The sequence below is a fragment of the Heloderma suspectum genome, chromosome 4 (genome assembly GCF_057233095.1).
Source record: "Heloderma suspectum isolate Gila_16-S chromosome 4, 16-S_ref, whole genome shotgun sequence".
NCBI classification, from domain to species: Eukaryota; Metazoa; Chordata; class Lepidosauria; order Squamata; family Helodermatidae; genus Heloderma; species Heloderma suspectum.
Window position 1 is genome coordinate 284,321,282 of NC_139461.1, and position 23,820 is coordinate 284,345,101.

General features: G+C 42.8%; 1 protein-coding gene across 1 annotated transcript in view; it reads right to left on the minus strand.

Annotated features, from left to right (window-relative positions):
- Positions 1 to 23,820, minus strand: part of SULF2 (sulfatase 2) — a 475,361-nt gene that overhangs the window by 428,251 nt on the left and 23,290 nt on the right. Inside the window, exon 2 of the mRNA XM_084854074.1 lies at positions 10,299 to 10,371. The gene's annotated coding sequence lies outside the window, so the exon portion shown is untranslated. The remainder of the gene's footprint in view (positions 1 to 10,298; positions 10,372 to 23,820) is intronic.

Here is a 23,820-nt window from a genome sequence, read left to right on the forward strand (position 1 = left end):
CATTTATTTATTACATTTCTATACCACCCAATAGCCAAAGCTTTCAGTACAATAAAACATAATATAAAACTTGTAATAGTTTAAAACTACAGTATAAAACCAAGGTAAAAGCTAGCAGCTGTGTAAAGATTTAAAAATACAATACCAGATTTAAAAACAACGAAACTGAAAGACTAAAACGCTTGGATTTTAGGTCATCTGGCACAGAAAAGACCACTAGGTGCCAGGCGAGCCTCTCTGGGAGGTCAGACCACAACTGGTGTGCCACAACAGAAAAGGCCCTGTCCTTAAAAGCCACCCACCTCATTTCAATTGGTGGAGACACCTGGAAAAGAGCCTCTAAAGATGATCTTAGGGTTTGGGCAGGTATATATGGGTCTTCAGGTAACCTGGCTCCAAGCTATTTAGGGCTTTGAAAGTTAATACCAGCACTTTGAATTGGGCCAAAGAAATAGACTGGCAGCCATTGCAGATCATAAAGCACTGGTGTAGTATGTGATCAGTCTCCATTAATGTCACGTTCCTTCATCCTCTCTCTTCGCAATCAACACACTCCAAGATACCAGGCTTCAGGCTCACTACTTTATTAATTAACGACCAGGTTCTTTACAGATGCAAATTCTAGGAGATTCTCAGGCTACCAAGGAAACAGCTACTCTACACAATTACGAATACCAAAGGAGCAGAAGTGGAACTTAGAGAAGTTGCTGACAGTTTGAACAAGAACTTCCCAGCCAGACTAGCTTAGGGGGGATGCCCCTCCCTTACAATTGCTCCCTCCTACGTAGGCTATCACATATAGCCAACCTGGTGGAGAGCCTGAGCTCCGCCTCTAACTTTCCCCACTTCACTCTGCGATGGACCCTAGCATCCCTCAAGTCACGCCCCTGTATTGCCCCTGCCGTGGGCTGCTAAGGTTTGGAGGTGCCGAGATAATGATAAGCCAGATCTAGGGATGGCGGAGAATTTCTCCCCGAAACTTCAGGGGGCCGAGCGCCAATGTGTTCGGCCCCCCGAACAAGTTTCAGGGAGAAATTCTCCACCCCCCCCCGCACCCCGCACCCCCCCCCCCGGGATGGGACTTACCTTTGCCGAATGTCCCTCCCGGCGGCGGGTCCGGCCGGCGGTTCGTCGGGTCTTCGTCTGGGGCGGGAGCGGCAGCCGGTCTTTCGACCGGCTGCTGCTGCCGCCATTCCAATCAAAGAAAAAAAAATAAAAACGCCCCCGTGATAGGCTACGTGACGATTAACGTAGCCTATCACGGCTAGATTTGCAAAGTCAGCCGTGATAGGCTACGTTAATCGTCATGTAGCCTATCACGGGTGACTTAAAAAAAAAAAAAGCACGTACGCAAATGGCGGCCCCCATAGGGAGCCGCCATTCACGTTCCTTATTTGGTCGCTGTAGTCTACGTAAATCTTTACGTAGACTACGGCGAAAATAAGGGCAACGCTATTTGCCGTACGTGCTTTTTTTTTTTTAAAGTCACCCGTGATAGGCTACGTGATGATTAACGTAGCCTATCACGGCTGACTTTGCAGATCTAGCCGTGATAGGCTACGTTAATCATCACGTAGCCTATCACGGGGGCGTTTTTAAAAAAAAACAAAAAACTTTTGAGTTCGCAGCCGGGCGAGGCAAGGCGCCTCCTCCCCGGCCTGAATTTCGGCCGGGCGAGGCAGGAAGCCTCCCCCCCCGGCCTGAACTTCGCGGGGGGAGCAGCGAAGCGCCTCCCCCCCACCGCGAACAAGCTTCGAGGACAGGTAAGTGACTTTCGTCCACCCCTAGCCAGATCCAGGTTTGCTTACAAGGAGACTTTATTGAGTACTTACAGCACACGGTGTACCCAATGGTTACACCGACAACCTCATCCTCCTTCCCTTTGAATCTGAACATATAAGTTCTCTTGGCACCCTGCTCGCTGCACCAATTGTATGCCCCAGCCATGGGCTGCTAAGGTTTGGAGGTACTGTGGAAGTGATAAACCAGATCCAGGTTTACTTACACGGGGACTTTATTGAGTACTTACAGCACACAGGCGTACCCAATGGTTGGATCAGACAGCTTCTCTGAACCCAGAGCCAAGGGGTAAAATTGGTTTTATACCATACATGTTGGCAGTGAGGCAGCATGACAGAAGCAAGCGTTAATTAGCGTTCATCTGCAACTTTCCCAGCAGAGACTAACTGTGCTTGTTCAGAAGGAAAACAATCAGAACTTTCCCAGCACAGGCACCCATAGCTTAGCACAAACAGAGCTCTACTTCCCAGGCACATCCTAGGCCCTGATAAGATACCAGAGCTTGTTAGCATGGTATGTGCTGAGATGGCGATATCGACCTTTCATGCATCTTACCAGCCAAGAGGCCCACTAGCAAGAGAATTGCACTAATAAAGCATTATGGATCTCTAGGCCTCTCTAAAACTACTGGTGACTTCATTACAGGCCTGGGGCCATTACAGCCCCTCACTCTCCTCCTCCCACTGGGTTCTCATGAAGGAGGAAAGGGGGACCCCTTCAGGTCAAGCCATCTGTGTGCCAAGGTCTTGAGAAGAATGCCTTGCTATATCTGAGCTCACTAGAAAGAGAACCTCCCCCAGTTCTGGCTTTTCCAATTCTGAGTCTGAGCTGCTAACTATCTCCACACATTCAGATTCATTCCTGACAATGAACAATCTTGCTGCCCTATTTTGGACCAGCTGAAGTTGCTGGACCATTTTCAAAGGCTGGCCCACCTATATAAAACATTGCAGTAATCCAGATGAAAGGTTTCCAGAGCGTGGATAACTGTAGCTAGGCTATCTCTGTCTAGATAAGGACATAGGTGGCATACACAGCCTAAGCTGGAAAAAGTGCTCCGTGCCACCAAGTCCACCTGTGCCTCTAGTGACAATGTTGTATCCAAGAGCATCTCCAAACTATGAACCTGATCCTTTAGGGGGAGTGCAACCCCCTCCAAAAAAGGTTAAACATCACTTAGCTGGGCAGATGAACCACCCACTAACAATACCTCTGTCTTGTCTGAATGGAGTCTCAATTTATTGGCCCTTGTCCAGTCCATTACTGTGCCCAGGCATTGATTCAGAACACTCACTGCCTCACCTGGATTTGATGAAAAGAATAGAGTGGCATATCTCCTCCATATTGGTAACACTTCAGCCCATATTTCCAGATAACCTCCCCCAATAGTTTCATGTAGATGTTGAACAGTGAAGGGGATAAATTAGAGCCTTGTGGAATCCCATAGCACAGCTGCCAAGGCACAGAGCAATAATCCCCAGCACCACCTTCTGGAATCAGCCATCCAAGTAGGAGCGAAACACTGCAACACAGTGTTTCCATCTCCCAACTCAGACAACCTATCCAGAAGGATACCTTTGATGGTATTGAAAGCTGTTGAAAGGTTCAAGAGAATCAACAAGGTTGCATTTCCCTTGTCCCTCTTTCAGCAAAGGTCAATCCACAGGGTGACCAACCAGTTTCCATTCCAAAACCAGGCCTGAAGCCTGATTGAAATGGATCCAGATAATCAGTTTCATTCAAGAGTGTCTGGAGTTGACTGGCAACCACCCACTCAAGCACCTTGCCTACGAAGGGGATGTTGGCAACTGGCCTATAGTAATAAATATCTTCCAGGTCCACATTGGGTTTTCTCAGGAGTGGCCTAATTACCACCTCCTTTAAAAAGGCTGGTACCACCCCCTCGCTCAAGGAGGAATTTGCAGCATCCTGGACCCAGCCAGACATCCATTCCCTATTTGATGTAATACATCTCCATTTGGCAAGATAAGGTAGGTGATCAAGGGAGTAGTCTAGTCACCTGTGTAGACTCAAAGAACACACTCGCCAAATAGCTAGCCACGGTAAATTACCACTTGGTAAAATACTCACCTATATTAATCCAAGAGAACAGTCTTTTCATTTGTATTTTGGTGTACATCATCACTTGCTTCCCCTAGCAGATGATGGTTCTGATTACAAACAATCTGACTAGAACTCTGCCTCTGCAGCCTTGGGTTCTGAATCAGACTTTTCAGTCTGTGAAAACACCCATTTCACATGAACGTGTTCTCCTGCTGGATTGGGATGATAATTTGTGTGTGCGAAGTCTCTACTAAAAATCTGCTTCTACTACCTGTTTTGGTACAGTCATCTGAATTCTAGTGGGGACTATGTGCCTGTATTCTTTATTAGTAAGCATTAGCTACTTCCTACTTATTTCTGTACCATTTCTACTTATTTCTGTACCATTTATTATATCCTAAGTGGAAGAATGCTTTCGTTTTTCTGTTTTTAAAATAACTGGATGATAAAAGGAGAGGAAAATGCTTTGTTTTATTAGTTGAATATCCAAATATTATTATTAGGCATTCTGTCATTACACAAACTGATGGGAAGTCTCTAGGACAAGAAACGTTCAAAAGAACTAGAACATAAAACATTGTACTCTTGAACTCTCTCTTAAACTGATTTCAAAGATCAATTGCAAAACAGCACCTGTAAAATAAATCTCACAAGATAAACCAACACAGTCTTATGAACCAACAAAATATAGAGAATGTTTAACTGTGTACAAACAATAATTTCTCCTAATTACATCTGCTTTCCCTAATTCTGCAAGAATTGTGGAACTGACTATACCAGATTGCAAATAGCTTATGGTGTAATCGTTTTCATTACAAAGGAAACATATTTCACACACAGAAAACACTGGATTATTGAATGTGCTGGAGTGCAGGAACATACAGAGTTAAGAATTTAGATCTTCCAAAAAGGGTTCTTGAAATTGTGGGAAAGTGCTGTGCCTTGCAGAAGTTTATTTCTTTTTTTTTTAAAGGGTTACATTGAAATACTGTACCAATATACAGATTCAGATAAGTGGATACCATACTACGTTTCTGTGGTGGCTTCCAAATTACATAAATTTCTCCCTAGACATATGCCCGGAACCATCTTTGTTATCTTTCTGACACCAGGTGAAGTCTGTCCTGTTTTCTCCTATTTTTTTTATGGTACCTGAGGTCCTCTAATAATTTTAGCTACTCTAGTTTAATCTGCGGGCTGCTGTTTTCTGTCTGTGTCTTGACTGTCTTTGTATTTTAAATGAAATTATATTTTATTACATATTATATTATATTTTAAATTATATTTTAAATTAAATTCAACTACGTTGAGAACATGGTGAAAGGTGGGATATAAATACTACAAATAAATAAATGGGTGTTTGAAATATCTCTCTTCATTTCCATATCCTTGTTCATAAAAATGAAATAAGATTAGTTTTATTAAATTAGATTTCTAAAGGGATATCACCCCAAACCTCTTTGACTATAGTAGAACTAACATCTTGGTACGTTGCCATTTATTATCATAGCTAACTCCTTTTCCCCCTTCATGGATCACTGCCTTGTTGTGGTGAAGGGGCTTGCGTAACTCAGTGAAGCCATAAGCTATGCCGTGCAGGGCCACCCAAGACGGACAGGTCATGGCAGAGAGTTCTGACAAAATGTGGTCCACTGGAGAAGGAAATGGCAACCCACTCCAGTATTCTTGCCAAGAAAACCCCATGGAACGTATCACAAGGCTAAAAGAGATGACGCCGGAAGATGAGCCCCTCAGGTTGGAAGGTGTCCAATATGCTACTGGGGAAGAGCAGAGGGTATTTCCAAGTAGCTCCAGAAAGAGTGAAGCGGCTGGGCCAAACCCGAAAGGACACTCAGCTGTGGATGTGTCTGGTGGTGAAAAGAAAATCCGATGCTGTAAAGAACAATATTGTTTAGGAACCTGGAATGTCAGATCAATGAATCAAGGTAAGCTGGAGGTGGTCAAACATGAGATGGCAAGATTGAACATCGACATCTTGGGAATCAGCGAACTCAAATGGACAGGCATGGGCGAATTTAATTCAGGTGACCATCATATCTACTATTGTGGCCAAGAATCCCTTAGAAGAAATGGAGTAGCACTCATAGTCAACAAAAGGGTGGGAAAAGAAGTACTGGGGTACAATCTTAAAAATGATAGAACGATCTCAGTACGAATCCAAGGCAAACCATTCAACATCACAGTAATTCAAGTCTATGCCCCAACCACTGAGGCCGAAGAAGCTGAGGTTGATCGGTTCTATGAAGACCTCCAACACCTTCTAGAACTAACACCAAAAAAAGATGTCCTCTTCATCATAGGGGATTGGAATGCTAAAGTAGGAAGTCAAGAAATCACCGGGATAACAGGCAGGCATGGCCTTGGTGTACAAAATGAAGCAGGACAAAAGCTAATAGAGTTTTGCCAAGAGAACATGCTGATCATAGCAAACACTCTTTTCCAACAGCACAAGAGGCGACTCTACACATGGACGTCACCAGATGGTCAATATCGAAATCAGATTGATTATGTCCTTTGCAGCCAAAGATGGAGAAGCTCCATACAGTCAGTAAAAACAAGACCTGGAGCTGACTGTGGCTCAGATCATGAGCTGCTTCTTGCAAAATTTCGGCTGAAATTGAAGAACGTCGGGAAAACCACTAAACCGTTCAGGTATGACCTAAATCATATCCCTGATGAATATACAGTGGAGGTGAGGAATAGATTTCAGGGATTAGACCTGATAGACAGAGTGCCTGAGGAACTATGGACGGAGGTCCGTCACATTGTTCAGGAGGCAGCAACGAAATCCATCCCAAAGAAAAAGAAATGCAAGAAAGCAAAGTGGCTGTCTGATGAGGCTTTACAAGTAGCTCACGAAAGAAGGGAAGCGAAAAGCAAGGGAGAAAGGGGAAGATATATCCAACTGAACGCAGAGTTCCAGAGAATAGCAAGGAGAGACAAGAAGGCCTTCTTAAATGAACAATGCAAAGAAATCGAGGAAAACAACAGAATGGGAAAGACTAGAGATCTCTTCAAGAAAATTGGAGATCTCAAGGGAACGTTTTGTGCAAAGACGGGCATGATAAAGGACAAAGAAGGCAGGGACCTAACAGAAGCAGATGAGATTAAGAAGAGGTGGCATGAATACACAGAAGAACTATACAGGAAAGATCTGAATGTCCCTGATAGCCATGATAGTGCGGTCACTGAACTTGAGCCGGACATCCTCGAGAGTGAAGTCAAGTGGGCCTTAGGAAGCATTAGTAACAACAAAGCTAGCGGAGATGACAGTATTCCAGCCAAGCTATTTAAAATCCTAAAAGATGATGCTGTTAATGTGCTGCATTCAATATGTCAACAAATCTGGAACACTCAACAGTGGCCACAAGACTGGAAAAGGTCAGTTTACATTCCAATTCCAAAGAAGGGCAATGCCAAAGAGTGTTCAAACTACCGCACAATTGCGCTCATTTCACATGCCAGCAAGGTGATGCTCAAAATCCTACAAGCTAGGCTTCAGCAGTATGCGAACCGAGAACTACCGGAAGTACAAGCTGGGTTTAGAAGAGGCAGAGGAACTAGAGATCAAATCGCCAACTTTCGCTGCATCATGGAGAAAGCAAGAGAATTCCAGAAAAATGTCTATTTCTGCTTCATTGACTACGCTAAAGCCTTTGATTGTGTGGATCACAACAAACTGTGGCAAATTCTTAAAGTGATGGGAGTACCAGACCACCTTACCTGTCTCCTGAGAAACCTGTACGAGGGTCAAGAAGCAACAGTAAGAACCAGACATGGAACAACCGATTGGTTCAAAATTGGGAAAGGAGTACGACAAGGCTGCATATTGTCACCCTGCTTATTTAACTTATATGCAGAGTACATCATGAGAAATGCCGGGTTGGATGAATCAGAGGTCGGAATTAAGATTGCTGGGAGAATTATCAACAACCTCCGATATGCAGACGATACCACCCTAATGGCAGAAAGTGAAGAGTATCTAAAGAGCCTCTTGTTGAGGGTGAAAGAGGAGAGTGCAAAAGCTGGTTTGAAACTCAACATTAAAAAAACGAAGATCATGGCATCTGGCCCCATCACTTCCTGGCATATAGAAGGGGAAGAAATGGAAGCAGTGACAGATTTTACTTTCTTGGGCTCCAAGATCACCGCAGACGGTGACTGTAGCCATGAAATTAAAAGACGCTTGCTCCTGGGGAGGAAAGCTATGGCCAACCTAGACAGCATAGTAAGAAGCAGAGACATCACCTTGCCGACAAAGGTCCGTCTAATCAAAGCTATGGTTTTCCCAGTAGTAATGTATGGCTGTGAGAGCTGGACTATAAGGAAGGCTGAGCGCCGAAGAATTGATGCTTTCGAACTGTGGTGCTGGAGAAGACTCTTACGAGTGCCCTGGACTGCAAGGAGGTCCAATCAGTCCATCCTAAAGGAAATCAACCCTGAGTGCTCATTGGAAGGACAGATAATGAAGCTGAAGCTCCAATATTTTGGCCACCTAATGCGAAGAGAAAACTCCCTGGAAAAGACCCTGATGCTGGGAAAGACTGAAGGCAAAAGGAGAAGGGGACGGCAGAGGATGAGATGGCTAGATAGCATCACGGATGCAATGAATTTGAACTTGAGCACGCTCCGGGAGAGAGCGCAGGACAGGAAGGCCTGGCGTGCTATGGTCCATGGGGTCACGAAGAGTCGGACACAACTGAACGACTGAACAACAACAAACAACTCCTTTTCTGTGATTTTCAGGGGAGTAGCTATGTTAGTCTGTTGCAGCAAAAACAAAGTCTTGTGGCACCAAAAGGACTAACAAGTTTATTATGACACAAGCTTTCCTTTTCTATGTGAACTCTTTCCTCTGTCAGACATTAGTTTTCATTCCTTTGTTTTACATAAAATATAGAAAACTCTTCCGATAGTAATATAAATACAAAAAGACTAAGGCCATAAACCTTACACACTTAAATGGGAGTAAGTCCCATTGAACCCGGTGGGGCTTGTTTCTGAGTAGAGTTGTATACCAATGCACTGTAAATATAAAGGAGGGAAAGGTTTTATCTGATAACCAAACCATTAACATTTAAATGCAAACTACCCCAATGCTAACTGAAAGAGACTCAAAAGTTCAAAGATAATTGATTTATTTAGATTTTTAGTGGTTGTTATAGTATAATAAATAAAATTTATAATAATTTTTTAGTATATGATTTGGCCTTACCTCAGTATGGCATTTTCATAAGAGACTGCACTCATACCAATGTGACATGTTGATTATTTACTTCTCAAAGCAACTTTGTAATGATACTCATTATTTTACTTCCAGTAGGACACATAGAAATGGTGTGTTACATAAATTACATGTCATAATTCAGTTGCTAAAAGAAAATCTAAACAGGATCCTAAGGCTGCAATCCTATACACACTTACCTGGGAGTAAGCCCCGTTATAAAGATACAATCCTCCATTTCTTCAAATTATGTATTCTAATAGCTCAGTCTCAGTGTGCTAGTCTTTATGCAACCAGAACAGCACAATGCACATATAAGAGGGAGTCAACAGCAGGGATAGACAAACTTCAAGGTTTGCAGAAGTACAAAAAAGATAGGAAAAACCTGTAACGGAAGACGGGGTGGGTGGACAGGACCAAAAAATAACCCAATGAAAATTTAGCATCTTCAATGACCACAGAATGCTGAGTGTCTGTTGGAAGTGGTGAGGGGAACTGGAGCAGGGGAAGGAATGCAGTCTCATGGCTGACTGGCAGGCTAACACCCTGAGCAGAAGCACTCCACACTGCAGCATTTTGTTGAAGACTTCAACTGTATCTCTACATGTAGAATCATGAAAAAGTGAGGCTGAAACAGCCTTGAATTAGATCAACACCCTTAATAGATCAAAACAGATCTAAATAGATCAAAATACCAAAACAGATCAAAATATCACAGGCAGAATGCAGGAACAACCAAAATAATTTGCTAGAGTTGTCTGAAATACAAGAAATGTCCTTGGTAAAGCACATCCATATATAAACAAGCAGCATTTTCATTTCTATAATACTTTAGATAACAAACTCAGTTTTGTACAAACAAATTTGTGATGGAGCTGAGCCAATGTAACTATGTTTCTTAATTTAAATATACTCAAAACGATGACTCATTCTATTGCAAAACTAATACTCTTTAAAATCTGTTTTTAAAAAGATCACGTAGGAGACACTGATGTTTTGCCCAGGCTACAGAATTTTGGCGGCACATCTAGCAAGTTTGGAAAGCAAAACTAAGAGTTTCATTATCTTCTTAATCATGCCATAAAAACATACCCTAGTGGCAACACTTCAACTGTACAGTGTAAATATATACATTGTTGAGAGAGAGAGAGAGAGAGAGAGAGAGAGAGAGAAAGAAAGAATCACTTACTTGGGGGAAAAGCTGAACATCCACTTTATCATGCCATTGCTATTCTCAGAGCAGCTACCTGGTAGATATTGACCTTAAAGTAAAAAGAGAAAAAGTTGTCTGAGTACAGCATGTGTCATGGGTTGCCTTCTAAGGATATTGATACACTACATTGTACTATTGCTTCTTCAGCATTACTGCTAACGTTCCAGAATTTAGGAGTGGTTTCTCCAGTTTTGCTGGGACCTGTTTAGGAGTTGTCTTTGCAAGCTAAATACTCAGATATATTCTAAAACAATTATTCCTAAATTCCAGCCCAATTCCAAGAGTGCTTTGTCTCTAGAAAGCCTAGCTTCTTGCACAGCAGGCTTAGGATTTTCAGCCTTTTCACATATAACACAGATGCCATCACGGGTACACTCAGAAGACGTAGTAGAACTAACATCTTGGTACGTTCCAGCGGTGGAACTAGGGCTAGATCTAGGGCCAAAGTCCAGGATGCTTCAGCCATGGGGGCCTCCAAATGACCACCATAGAACAGCAGGTGATGGGAGCAATGGCAAACAGGAACAGTGTCAGCACCCTGGGGCCTACCTGGGCTGATCTTGCTTGCAACAGCATCCTTTCTTCCTTACTTTGTTTTTTTTTATATTCAGAGGCTGGCCAGCCTCCATTTTATTCTTGTACTCCTGCTAAGACTATGATTTAAGTCAGTTTAAAATGCAAACTAGTTTGCTCATCAGGACATGATATCCTGATGAGCAAACTAGCTCGAAGTGGGCTAGATGAAACAACGATCCGGTGGATCCACAGTTGGCTACAGAATCACACTCAAAGAGTGCTTATCAATGGGACCTTCTCAAGCTGGGGAGAGGTAACAAGTGGGGTACCGCAGGGCTCAGTCCTGGGCCCAGTGCTCTTCAACATTTTTATTAATAACTTGGAGGAGGAGGTGCAGGGAATGCTGATCAAATTTGCAGATGACACAAAATTGGGAGGGATAGCTAATACTTTGGAAGACAGAAACAAAATTCAAAGTGATCTGGATAGACTGGAGTGCCGGGCAGAAAACAACAGAATGGCATTTAATAGGGACAAATGCCAAGTTCTGCACCTAGGAAAAAGAAACCAAATGCACAGTTACAAGATGGGGGATACGTGGCTCAACCACATTACGAGCGAGAAGGATCTTGGAATTGTTGTCTATCACAAGCTGAATATGAGCCAACAATGTGATGTGGCTGCAAAAAAGGCAAATGCTATTTTGGGCTGCATTCATAGAAGCATCGCTTCCAAATCCCGGGAAGTACTAGTTCCCCTCTACTCAGCACTGGTTAGGCCTCATCTGGAGTACTGTGTCCAGTTCTGGGCACCACACTTTAAGAAGGATGCAGACAAACTGGAGAGGGTTCAGAGGAGGGCAACAAAGATGATCAGGGGACTGGAAACAAAGCCCTATGAAGAGAGACTGAAAGAACTGGGCATGTTTAGCCTTGAGAAGAGAAGACTGAGGGGAGATATGATAGCACTCTTCAAGTACTTGAAAGGTTGTCACAGAGAAGAAGGCCAGGATCTCTTCTTGATCATCCCAGAGTGCAAGACACGGAATAATGGGCTCAAGTTACAGGAAGCCAGATTCCGGCTGAACATCAGGAAAAACTTCCTGAGTGTCAGAGCAATACGACAATGGAACCAATTACCTGGGGAGGTGGTGGGCTCTCCCACACTGGAGGCCTTCAAAACGAGGCTGGACAGCCATTTGTCGGGGATGCTCTGACTTGGATTCCTGCATTGAGCAGGGGGTTGGACTCGATGGCTTTGTAGGCCCCTTCCAACCCTACTATTCTATGATTCTATTCTATGATTCTAGACATGCTCAGAGTATTGCGTTCTTAACCAGGATTGGTAAACTGTTTTTGGTTGTTTGTTGCTTTAACATATCAGGAATGTAGAAGCAGTTGTAAAGCATGGTGTGGTGGTGGTGGGGAGAAGAGAAACATCAGTTGTGTGCTTTACAACTGAAGAAATACACACCGCCATCTAAAACTCTCCCCCCGCCCCGCCCCTGGTAACACCATTAAGTCCAGGGTCTAAAATTACCTATCTACATCACTGAGTATACTAGCTAGCACACCTGCAGAATGCACTTTGCATAGGTTTATGCTCACACTTTACATGTTTAGGTATACATTTAAAACCTTAAGTAGCCAGTAGACTGCAAAACTGTATCTTGTGCTTATGAATTCAGATGACTAGAACTCTATTCAGTCATTATGAAAAGTGAGTAGACTCACCACGTGAGCAGGCTGCACTAAGTAGCTCCGTCACCAATCACACAGGGTTCCAAATCACATGGAAGCCTATGTGCATTCACCTGTATGCACTAAGGCCTCCTTGCTGCAGCCGTTTGCACTGGAAGTGTGGACCCCTATGGGTGGAGCTTTATTATGATGTGACGTCAGGGGCAGGGCTACTTGGTGCAGCCCCATTCCTGCTCACGTGGTGAGTCTGTTCACTTTTCATAATGACTGAATAGGGCTATAGTAATTGTATGAACTTGCTCTCAGTAGCCAACTTTGGCCATCCCTCGCTATTATTTCCCTGGAGCAGAGGAGGAGAGATAGTTTCATTGGGCAGCAATTGGAAAAAAGCAGATCAACTCTTAGGTCCAATTTCTGAATCACATGAGTAAAAAAGGACAACAATGCTGAGATAAGCAACTGCGTGAGAACAGAAGTGAGTTATCTGTGCTCCCGAGATAACTGAGGAAGTCACTCAAATGTGGGAGGGGATATTGCAATAATTGCTTTTCTCAAATAAGAACAACAACCACCTCCAAAATTCTCTTTTAACACACAAGGAAATGACCCTGACCTGTTATTTTCACACAAGGAAATGCCCTAAGAAACTGGAATGTTGGCACATTTTCTCAAAAACTCATGGTTAAAAAGACATTAGTTATCTTGTGGATCTTGATAGAATTCCCATCATGTATGTTTAGAGAAAAGGTGGGGAGTGGGTTTCCTTGAACCTAGTTATTTTGAAAAAGAGCTGCATAAAATGAAAATTACCATAAATACTTTAAAAAAATGTTCTCAACAGCACTAAGGTATAAGCAGTGATATGCAAACTCAAAATCCCTGCAATAGCTCATTAATTCCAACAGATTTGAGCTAACATAATAAGAACTTCTAGCTAAGCTTCTCATCTAGCTAAGCTTCTCTTTCCAGTGATGGCATGTATGACATTTGCACCCCACCTTTCCCCTAAGATGCTTGGATTGGTATTTAGCTTGACAAGTAGGGGGGAGGGGAGAAGAGGGAATATCAAACTAATCAATGGACCACCATTTTAGCGTCTGTATCAGATATCTCTATGGATCTTTGGTTATGCCTTATTCAGCAAAAACGTTTGTTTCGGGTCTATTGGACGCCACAGCATCTCTTTAATAACGGCTTGTCAAACTCTGCTAATTGTTGGAGGTGTAATGTAGTTAATGCTTCTCTTATTCACATGTTTTGGTAATGCTGAATAGTTGCCTCCTTTTGGGAGGAAGTTATTATATGGATAAATTTTGTATTGGAAAGCTCTTTAATATTTACTGATGTAAATGTTCTCTTAAATTACGTACCTGCTTTTTGGAATGTAACACATGGTCAGTGTAAATGGATCCTTCGCACCCTTTTGGTTGCTAAAAGACTGATACTATGATACTGGAGAGATAAAACCTCACTGCCTATAATACAATGGATTGAAGACTTAACAACACTAGCAACATTTGAAAGTATGTTATGTAGGCATAACTTGCAAATGGACTTGTATTTAGATATCTGGTCTGCTTTTACTGAAGTTTACATGTAACCTATTCTTTCTCTCTCTTCTTTCCCTAGAATATTCTAATATTTGAAACCGAGGATTTTAGAATATGTTATGTTTTTAATTTTTTGGTTTTGTTATTTTTTGTTTGTTTTGTTAAAACTCACAATAAAAAATTGATCCCCCCCCCCCACAAAAGTAGGAAACAGTTTATTGACATGAACCCTGTGCATTTAGGGTGTAAAAACTCTTCCAGAGCATACAGAGTGGTACCTTTGCTGATATGATGGCACACAAGATACAACTCTGTGGGGATATATATGGATGGAGATTGGCTCCCAAAGGTAGTTTTCTTATGCACAGTGCCTTGGGTTCAAACTGTTTCCTAGTGCCTGTTGAGGATAACACTAGTGTACCTTGCAGACCTTTTGGAAGGATTTCAGATAAATACATGTGGAATGATTGGGACACTTCTGCTATATAAATACTTATTTAAAAGTCTTCAAGTATTAACACAAAACTTCTACCACTTCCCCCCAAAGAAAGAAAACAAATAGCTTGTATGGAGTTTATTATGCATCAATAATTTTCCTGGGCTTTATTTTTGGGGAGGTGGGGCAAGAATTTAATTAAAACCAAGGAAGTAGTGAGCCAAAAGATTGCTACGGCACAAAATAGTTGCACAGTTGAAATACATTAATTTCGTTTTAAACCTAATAGTATTTAAAATTTGGAAAACACCCTGTGTTACAATGTTGCATAGACAGAAATAGGATTTTCATTTATGTTACTGACTGAGTTGTTTCAACTCAGCTTAAAACTTCACAGATTCCTATTTGAAAATGCTCTTAAAAGGAAACACTGGGACCAAAAGATGCATAACATCTCTTACTCCCTCTAAGACACAACTGTCCTGTAAAAAATTACATGTGCTGTCTTGATAGAGAATGATGCCCAGAAATAAACTTTACGCAGGTACAGACTGAAGCAACAGAAGATCTATAGCTCACAGCAGATTGCTTGTGGGAGCTGGGAGAGAACAAAAAGGAAGGGAAACCAAATACATAATATAGAGAACTAACCCAACATGTTGCTTAATTATCAGACTGTTGAATCTCATTAGGAAGCCCAATAAATGAATTACTTTATTTTTGCATGTTGAAACAAACATTAATAGGCAGATAGTAAAGCATGTGCTTTCATGCCAGAGATCCCAGGTTCAGTCTCTAGCATCTCCAGGTAGGGCTAGAAAAGATGCATGTCTGAAACACTGAGAGCTGTTGTCAATCAGTGTTGACAGTACTGAGCTAGATAGGCCAAGAGTCTGACTGAGTATAAAGCAGCTGCGTATGTTCTGATGCTTATACTTCAAAAGACTGTCACATGGAATCCACAGTGCCATAATCATTTTTGTGCCCAGAACATGCTCATATTCATATAACCGTTTGGGATACAGCACTACACTTTAAAAAAAAAACAAAAAAACATTCACTCAAGATGTATAGAACAGATAAAGAAATATAAACAGACATTACCCTTGGAATGCCCCTGTGAGGAGCAACTGCTAAGATCTGGGGTGACTTAAGAATGGGAGGAGGGAGTACAAGGAGCACATTCATATAGTACCAAACCATAATTTGGTGCTATGTGTAAAACAACCCATTGACAAGATGAAGTCGCTTTGCAGAGAGTTGCAGGGAAAGAATGCAGTTGAAAAGTATTTGTACAGCCCGAGTAGTGTAATGCCAAATCAAAACCAGATATTTGCAATGAAGTACATATTTCTAAGTTAGTCAAAATCCTGTCAAAATTTCCCCCAATTTTTCAGTCCTTAATTAGCTATTTGCCAAATGAAATGTCCAAATAAAGGTGGACGAAACAGAAAGAGTGTCAAAATGACTGAATGAAACAACGGAATATAGAATTCTTGACTGAAGAGCACATGGTGTATTCTGACTTACTGGAAACAAATAATGAGAAAGTTGGCACCAGCTGTAGGAATAAAAGTTCTCGGAAAGCACTGTATGAAAAGCCTTCCCAGTGACTAGTGTCAGGTGGAAGATGCGCAGACATGAAGCTGAGGATGGGAGAATATTGGGGGTGGGGTAAGGTGTGCACACTATGGACAGCTGCCACCATTTCAAAATAATCATGCAGTCATGGTTGCATTCATTACAAAAAGTATTTTTATAAGGCCAAAGTCTGCCTAGATCAAGCTGGGCTGATGTGGGGCTTTGCAATTCTGCTAGCCACATGCAATAAAGAGGTGCCAAAGCAATGCACACATGCATCGATCACACATCAGAACACTCCAGACTAATGGTGAGTGTACTCTGTATCGAGTAAGCACTTACAAGCATCTTTGGAAAACACAGGGGAGGGGGAGAGAATAACATCCCTCCACCCAAGTGTTTTAAATTGCTTCATAATTCTTTTGCATAGTCTACAGCTGTTGTCCCCAACCTGGTGCCCTCCAGATGTGTTGGGCTACAACTCCCATCATTCCCAGTCAGCATGGTCAGTGGAACATGCTGGTTGGGAATGATGGGAGTTGCAGTCCAACATATCAGGTTGAGGCAGGCTGGTTTACCGTATGGCCACTTTAATATGCATCCTTATGGCAGATACCGATGACTATTTACTACATGTTGATAAATGAAGTTTTTGAAGAAAAATTTATCAGTTAGTATACTAAATATTCCACCTTTCTTTCATCATGGAGCTAAAGGCTCCATGGGTTCCCAGGAAGTCCCCCACACAGGCACTGACCAGGCCCAAACACACTGAGCTTCACAAACTGGCTACATCATGTACCCTCAGACCATGTTTGTACAGTAATGAAGTTTGGGACAAACCACATATTATGCTAAATGTGTCTTTTCATGTGTATGTTGTAATTATTTAAAAAAGCAGCCATGCCCCAACCTAATCAAGATTAGGACTCCAGCATGGGTGGAAGGGGATTAACCCTTCCCTCTTACAACACAGTCCCAATGAAATCCACCCCCTGAAACTATTTACTCTGGGAGGGAAGTTGTAATTGGCACTAAAAAATTTAACAACATATTTAATTTATCCCAATCTAACCACTATATATAACCACTGCAGCTTGGCCCTATAGAACCACTTGGTATCTCATAGTCCAGGTCAATTCACACAGGAATATTGATCCTTTGATCCTTGGAGAACTGAATGATGAAATACATGTGTAAGCAAGCCATCATATATTGGACTACACCAGGGGTGGGCAATTTGTGGCCCTCCAGATGTTGCTCGACTGCACCTTCCTTCAGCCATAGCCAGGACAGCCAGTGGTAAGGGATTATAGAATTTACAGTCCAACATCTGGAGGGCTACAAGTTGACCACCCCTTGACTCCACAGACAGATACTACATTTTCCCTTCATCCACAATGCTTTTCAATTAAGAGTCACTTCACACATTCAGCTGCAGGTCATCATGTCCTGAACAATGAAGTAATGTGCATGCATGTGTGAATAGGACCATCTATAATATATTACCCCACCAAACAGTAAAGGGGAATTTTACCCCGTGCCTGCACTTGATGTGGTATAAAATGGTCATATGTACGCAACTGTACTGCACAGATAATGAATACTTTCAGCATGCTAAATAGAAAAGGGCTGCTGATCAGTAGTGGACAACATAGTTTCCAAGTAGAGACACAAGATACATTCCCAACTTCTCTGGTTCTGAGACAGAGGTCTGTTTCCCGCCTCCCAGTTGAGCAGAGCAGAGCAGAGCAGAGCAGAGGAAGCTGCTCCAGCTGGTCCAGGGACTACAGAGGCAAGCAAGCTCCCACAGACCGAGCGATCACAGTGAGAGAACAGGGGGAGCAAACAGGAGCTGGCCAGGGGAGTTTGGCACGGGGGTCAAGGGCGAGGCCCCTAAGTTTTTCTTAAAAACTTTTTTTTTCATTTATTTGTCTTGTAACACACACTTCCATACCAGGGGGGCTCTGTTTTTAATCTCCGGTGAATAAGGGCAGGCTACTCTAGAACAATCAGAAAGCTAGTCACAAAAAGGAAAACAGACTATGGAAGGACAAGACTCTCCAGTGCTGGTGACCTGCAAGGTGTGTGCCATGTTTGTTTTCTTGCCTGAGAACAACATGGCCTACGCATGCAACAAATGCAAGCTGATCACACTGCTGGAAGAAAAAGGAAGAGGACTGGAGCCGTGACTGTCGACCCCCCAGGGAATAAGAGAACACGAAGAGTTCTCGGACAGAATGGTGGAACTAGAGCAGCAAAGTGAAGTACAGGAGCTAGAAGAGCAACAGCAAGCTGAGGCAGAAGAGGGAAATGCTGAGGCGAGGAAAAATGAAGTAGAGGATACTCCTTGGAAAAAGGTGACAGTTAGGAGCAAAAGAACTAGAAGACACTCAGCACCAGTGGAGGAAGTGGAACTAGGGAATCATTTCCAGGTACTTTAGGGTGAGACTGGAGGACAGCCTGCAGAGGAAGAATTATAGGGGAACCTGCATGAGAGCAAGCAAGAAGCTGAAGGTCAGTCAAGCAAAGGTGATGAAACCAAGGCCAAAACAACAAGAAGAGAAGAGTAGTAATAGTAGGAGACTCCTTGCTGCGTGGGATCGAAACCCAAGTATGTTGCGAAGACCCGTGGACTCGCCAGGTATGCTGTTTCCCAGGAGGGTGTATTAGAGACATGACTGAAGGGTTGCCTGCGCTCATAAATCTCACTGACAGGTATCCCTTTCTTCTTATCCATGTGAGAACAAATGATACTGCCAAGCGGAGCTACGAAGAAATCACGTCGGACTTCGAAGCTTTGGGAAGGAAACTCAAGAACTTTGGGGCCCAGATAGTTTTCTCATCCATCCTTCCAGTAGTTAGAAGAGGGATAGAAAGGGAAAGAAAAATACTCTGGGTGGATGACTGGCTACGAAGGTGGTGCCAATGAGAGAGATTTGGATTCTGGGACCACGGGCTATACTTCCTGGAAGATGGACTGTTGGCAAGGGGTGGGTTGCACCTCACAAAGGCTGACAAGAATGTGTTCGGACACAGCATGCAGAACTTTATCAGGAGGGCTTTAAACTGAATGCTATGGGGAAAGGTGACGTACAGTTGGGGGTAACAATGGATGAAGGCTCATGCACCGCAACGGAAAGAACAGCTCTAATAGTGCCCAATAATAGTCTTCACAAACATGTAGGAAGAAAGCCAGACCATGAAGCATATGGTCTTCAATGTCTATATACTAATGCCCAGAGTATGGTAAACAAACAGAATGAACTTGAATTCTTAATACAGGAGGGAAATTATGACTTGATAGGTGTAACTGCTCCAGCAAAGGAGATGGTTACCTTGTTGTGGTGCTGGAGCTTGAGCACCTCAATGACGCCATGAGCTAAACCGTGAAGGGACACCCAAGATGGGAAGGTCATGACAGAGATGTCAGACTAAATATGATCCCTGGGGAAGGTAACGGCAACCCACCCCAATATTCTTGCCGTGAAAACTAAATGGATCAGTACAACCAGAGATATGTCGGTATACCATCAGAAGATGGGACTCCCAGGTCGGAAGATGGTCAAAATGCTACTGGGGAGGAACAGAGGATAAGTTCAACTAGCCCCAGATGTGATGACGCATCTAGCTCAAAGCCGAAAGGACGGCTTGCGGCCGACAGTGCTGGTGGTGAATGATGAATCCGATGTTCTAAAGCTCAACACACCATAGGAACCTGGAATGTAAGATTTATGAGCCAGGGCAAATTGGATGTGGTTATTGGGGAGATGTCAAGATTAAATATAGACATTTTGGGTGTCAGTGAACTGAAATGGACTGGAATGGGCCACTTCACATCAGATGACAGAAGAAATGGAGTAGCCTTCATAATTAATAATAAAGAGGTTAAGCAGTGCTTGGATACAATCCAAAAAATGATAGAATGATCTCAATTTGAATCCAGGGTAAGCCATTTAACATCACAGTGATCCAAATATACGCCCCAACCACAGATGCTGAAGAAGCAGAAGCAGATCAGTTCTATGAGGATCTGCAGCACCTACTGGATAATACACCAAAAAGAGATGTTATTTTCATTACAAGAGACTGGAATGCTAACGTGGGTAGTCAAACGACACCTGGAATTACAGGCAAGCATGGTCTGGGAGAACAAAATGAAGTGGGACATAGGCTGATAGAATTTTGTCAAGACAACTCACTGTGCATAACAAACCTAAACTCTTCCAACAACCTAAAAGATGACTTTATACATGGACTTCACCAGATGGTCGACACCGAAATCAGATTGAGCACATCTTTTGTAGCCAAAGGTGGCAGACATCTATACAGTCGGTAAAAACAAGACCTGGAGCTGACTGGAGTTCAGATCACGAACTTCTTATTGCACAATTTAGAATCAGACTAAAGAGAATAGGGAAGATCCACAGATCAGTTAGATATGAGCTCACTAATATTCCTAATGAATATGCAGTGGAAGTGAAGAATAGATTTAAGGGACTAGATTTAGTAGATAGGGTCCCGGAAAGACTATGGACAGAAGTTCGCAACATTGTTCAGGAGGTGGCAATAAAAAACGTCCCAAAGAAAAAGAAAACCAAGAAGGCAAGATGGCTGTCTGCTGAGACACTGGAAGTAGCCCAAGGAAGAAGGAAAGCAAAAGGCAACAGTGAAAGGGGGAGATATGCCCAATTATATGCAAAATTCCAGAGGTTAGCCAGAAGAGATAAGGAATTATTTTAAACAAGCAATGTGTGGAAGTGGAAGAAGACCTCTTCCAGAAAATTAGAAACATCGGAGGTAAATTCCAGGCAAAAATGGGTATGATCAAAAACAAAGACGGCAAGGACCTAACAGAAGCAGAAGAGAGCAAGAAAAAGTGGCAAGAATATATGGAAGATCTGTATAGGAAGGATAATAATATCAGGGACAGATTTGATAGTGTGGTCAGTGAGTTAGAGCCAGACATCCTGAAGAGTGCGGTTGAATGGGCCTCAAGAAGCATTGCTAATAACAAGGCAGCAGGATACGATGGTATCCCAGCTGTACTGTTTAAAATCTTGCAAGATGATGCTGTCAAGGTGATCTATGCCATATGCCAGCAAATTTGGAAAACACAAGAATGGCCATCAGATTGGAAGAAATCAACTTATATCCCCATACCAAAAAAGGGAAACACTAAAGAATGTTCAAACTATTGAACAGTGGCACTTATTTCACATGCATGTAAGGTAATGCTCAAGATCTTGCAAGGTAGACTCCAGCAATTCATGGAATGAGAATTGCCAGATGTACAAGCTGGGTTTAGAAAAGGCAGAGGAACTCGAGACCAAATTGCCAATATCCGCTGGATAATGGAGAAAGCCAGGGAGTTTCAGAAAAACACCTATTTCTGTTTTAGTGACTATTCTAAAGCCTTTGACTGTGTAGATCATAACAAATTGTGGCACGTTCTTGGTGGAATGGGGATACCAAGTCATCTTGTCTGCCTCCTGAGGAATCTGTATAACGACCAAGTAGCAACGGTAAGAACAGACCATGGAACAACGGACTGGTTTAAGATTGGGAAAGGAGTACAGCAGGGTTGTATACTCTTACCCTACCTATTCAACCTGTACGCAGAACACATCATGCGACGTGCTGGGCTTGATGAAGCCAATGCTGGAGTTAAAATCGCTGGAAGAAACATTAACCATCTCAGATATGCAGACGATACCACTTTGATGGCTGAAAGCGAGGAGGAGCTGAGGAACCTTATGATGAAGGTGAAAGAGGAAAGTGCAAAAGCGGAGTTGCAGTTAAACCTCAAAAAACCCCAAGATTATGGCAACCAGCTTGATTGATAACTGGCAAGTAGAGGGAAAAAACATGGAGGCAGTGACAGACTTTGTCTTTCTAGGCGCAAAGATTACTGCAGATGCTGACTGCAGCCAGGAAATCAGAAGACATTTACTTCTTGGGAGGAGAGCAATGACAAATCTTGATAAAATAGTGAAGAGCAGAGACATCACAGTGACAACAAAGGTCCACATAGTTAAAGCAATGGTATTCCCCGTAGTAACCTATGGCTGCAAGAGCTGGACCATAAGGAAGGCTGAGCGAAGGAAGATAGATGCTTTTGAACTGTCGTGTTGGAGGAAAATTCTGAGAGTGCCTTGGACTGCAAGAAGATCAATCCAGTCCATACTCCAGGAAATAAAGCCAAACTGCTCACTTGAGGGAATGATATTAAAGGCAAAACTGAAGTACTTTGGCCACATAATAAGAAGACAGGATACCCTGGAGAAGATGCTGACGCTAGGGAAAATGGAAGGCAAAAGGAAGAGGGGCTGACCAAGGGCAAGATGGATGGATGATATTCTGGAGGTGATGGACTCGACCTTGGGGGAGCTAGGGGTGGCAACGGCCAACAAGAAGCTCTGGCGTGGGCTGGCCCATGCAGTCATGAAGAGTCAGAAGTGACTGAATGAATAAACAACAGTAAGGAGTAACAGACTTGGTGGGATGACCCTCATGACTGGAATACAGCAATTGAAGGATATAACTTATTCAAAAAGAACAGGAGGAACAGAAAGGGAGGTACGGTTGCACTGTATGTGAAAAATACATATATTTGCACAGAAATACAGGAGGATGAGCTTGGTAGCCCCATCGAGAGCATCTGGGTTAAAATAACTGGAGCAAAGAATAAAAGGAACATGGTGGTCGTAGTCTACTACCGTCCACCCAATCAAGGAGAAGACAAGGATGAAACTTTTGAAAAGCAAATAGCCAATGTTTTAAGGAAGCATGATGTAGTAGTAATGGGGGACTTCAATTTCCCTGATACTTGTTGGAAGACAAATTCTGCAAAACATGGCCCCTCCAGGAAATTCCTGACTTGTGTGGTGGATAACTTCCTCCTACAGAAGGTAGAGGAAGGAACTAGAGGTCAGCTATCCTTGACTTGATCCTAACCAACAGAGATGACTTAGTGGGTAAAGTAGCAGTTACAGGAAACCTGGGGGAAAGCGACCATGTTATACTTGAGTTATGGGTTCTAAAGGAAGCAAAAGACGAGTATAGCCAAATGCATACCCTGGATTTTAGGAAAGCTAATTTTAATAAACTCAGAATGATAAGTGAGGTCCCATGGCAAGCGACTCTAACGAGAAAAGGAGTCCAAAATGGGTGGGAGTTTTTAAAAAAGGAAATTCTCAAGGCACAATTACAAACAATTCCAACAAGAAAAAAAGGTGGAAGACAACAGAAGAAGCCAATGGAGCTTCACCAAAAGCTTAGAGATGACCTGAAAACAAAAAAGTACACATATAGGAAGTGGAGAGAAGGCCAAGCTACAAAGGAAGAGTACAGGCAGGTAGCACAGAAATGCAAGGATGGTGTCAGGAAGGCTAAAGCTGAGAATGAGCTGAGGTTAGCGAGGGATGCTAAAAGCAACAAAAAAGCTTTCTTCAGCTACGTGCATAGTAAAAGTAGGGATGTACAAAAGTCACATTTACGTAGCCTGTCACGGTGTTTTTTAAAAATCTAGCCATGATAGGCTATGTAAATCTTTACGTAGCCTATCACATTTTTTCATTTTTTTGTTTTTTTAACTGGAAATGGCAGCGGCGGCAGCCAGTCGGAAGACCGTCCGCCACAGCCGCCGCCGCCGCACCGCTGCCAAACTGCCGCCGAACCGCTGCTGGAGCTGCCGCCGCCAGGAAGATCCGCCC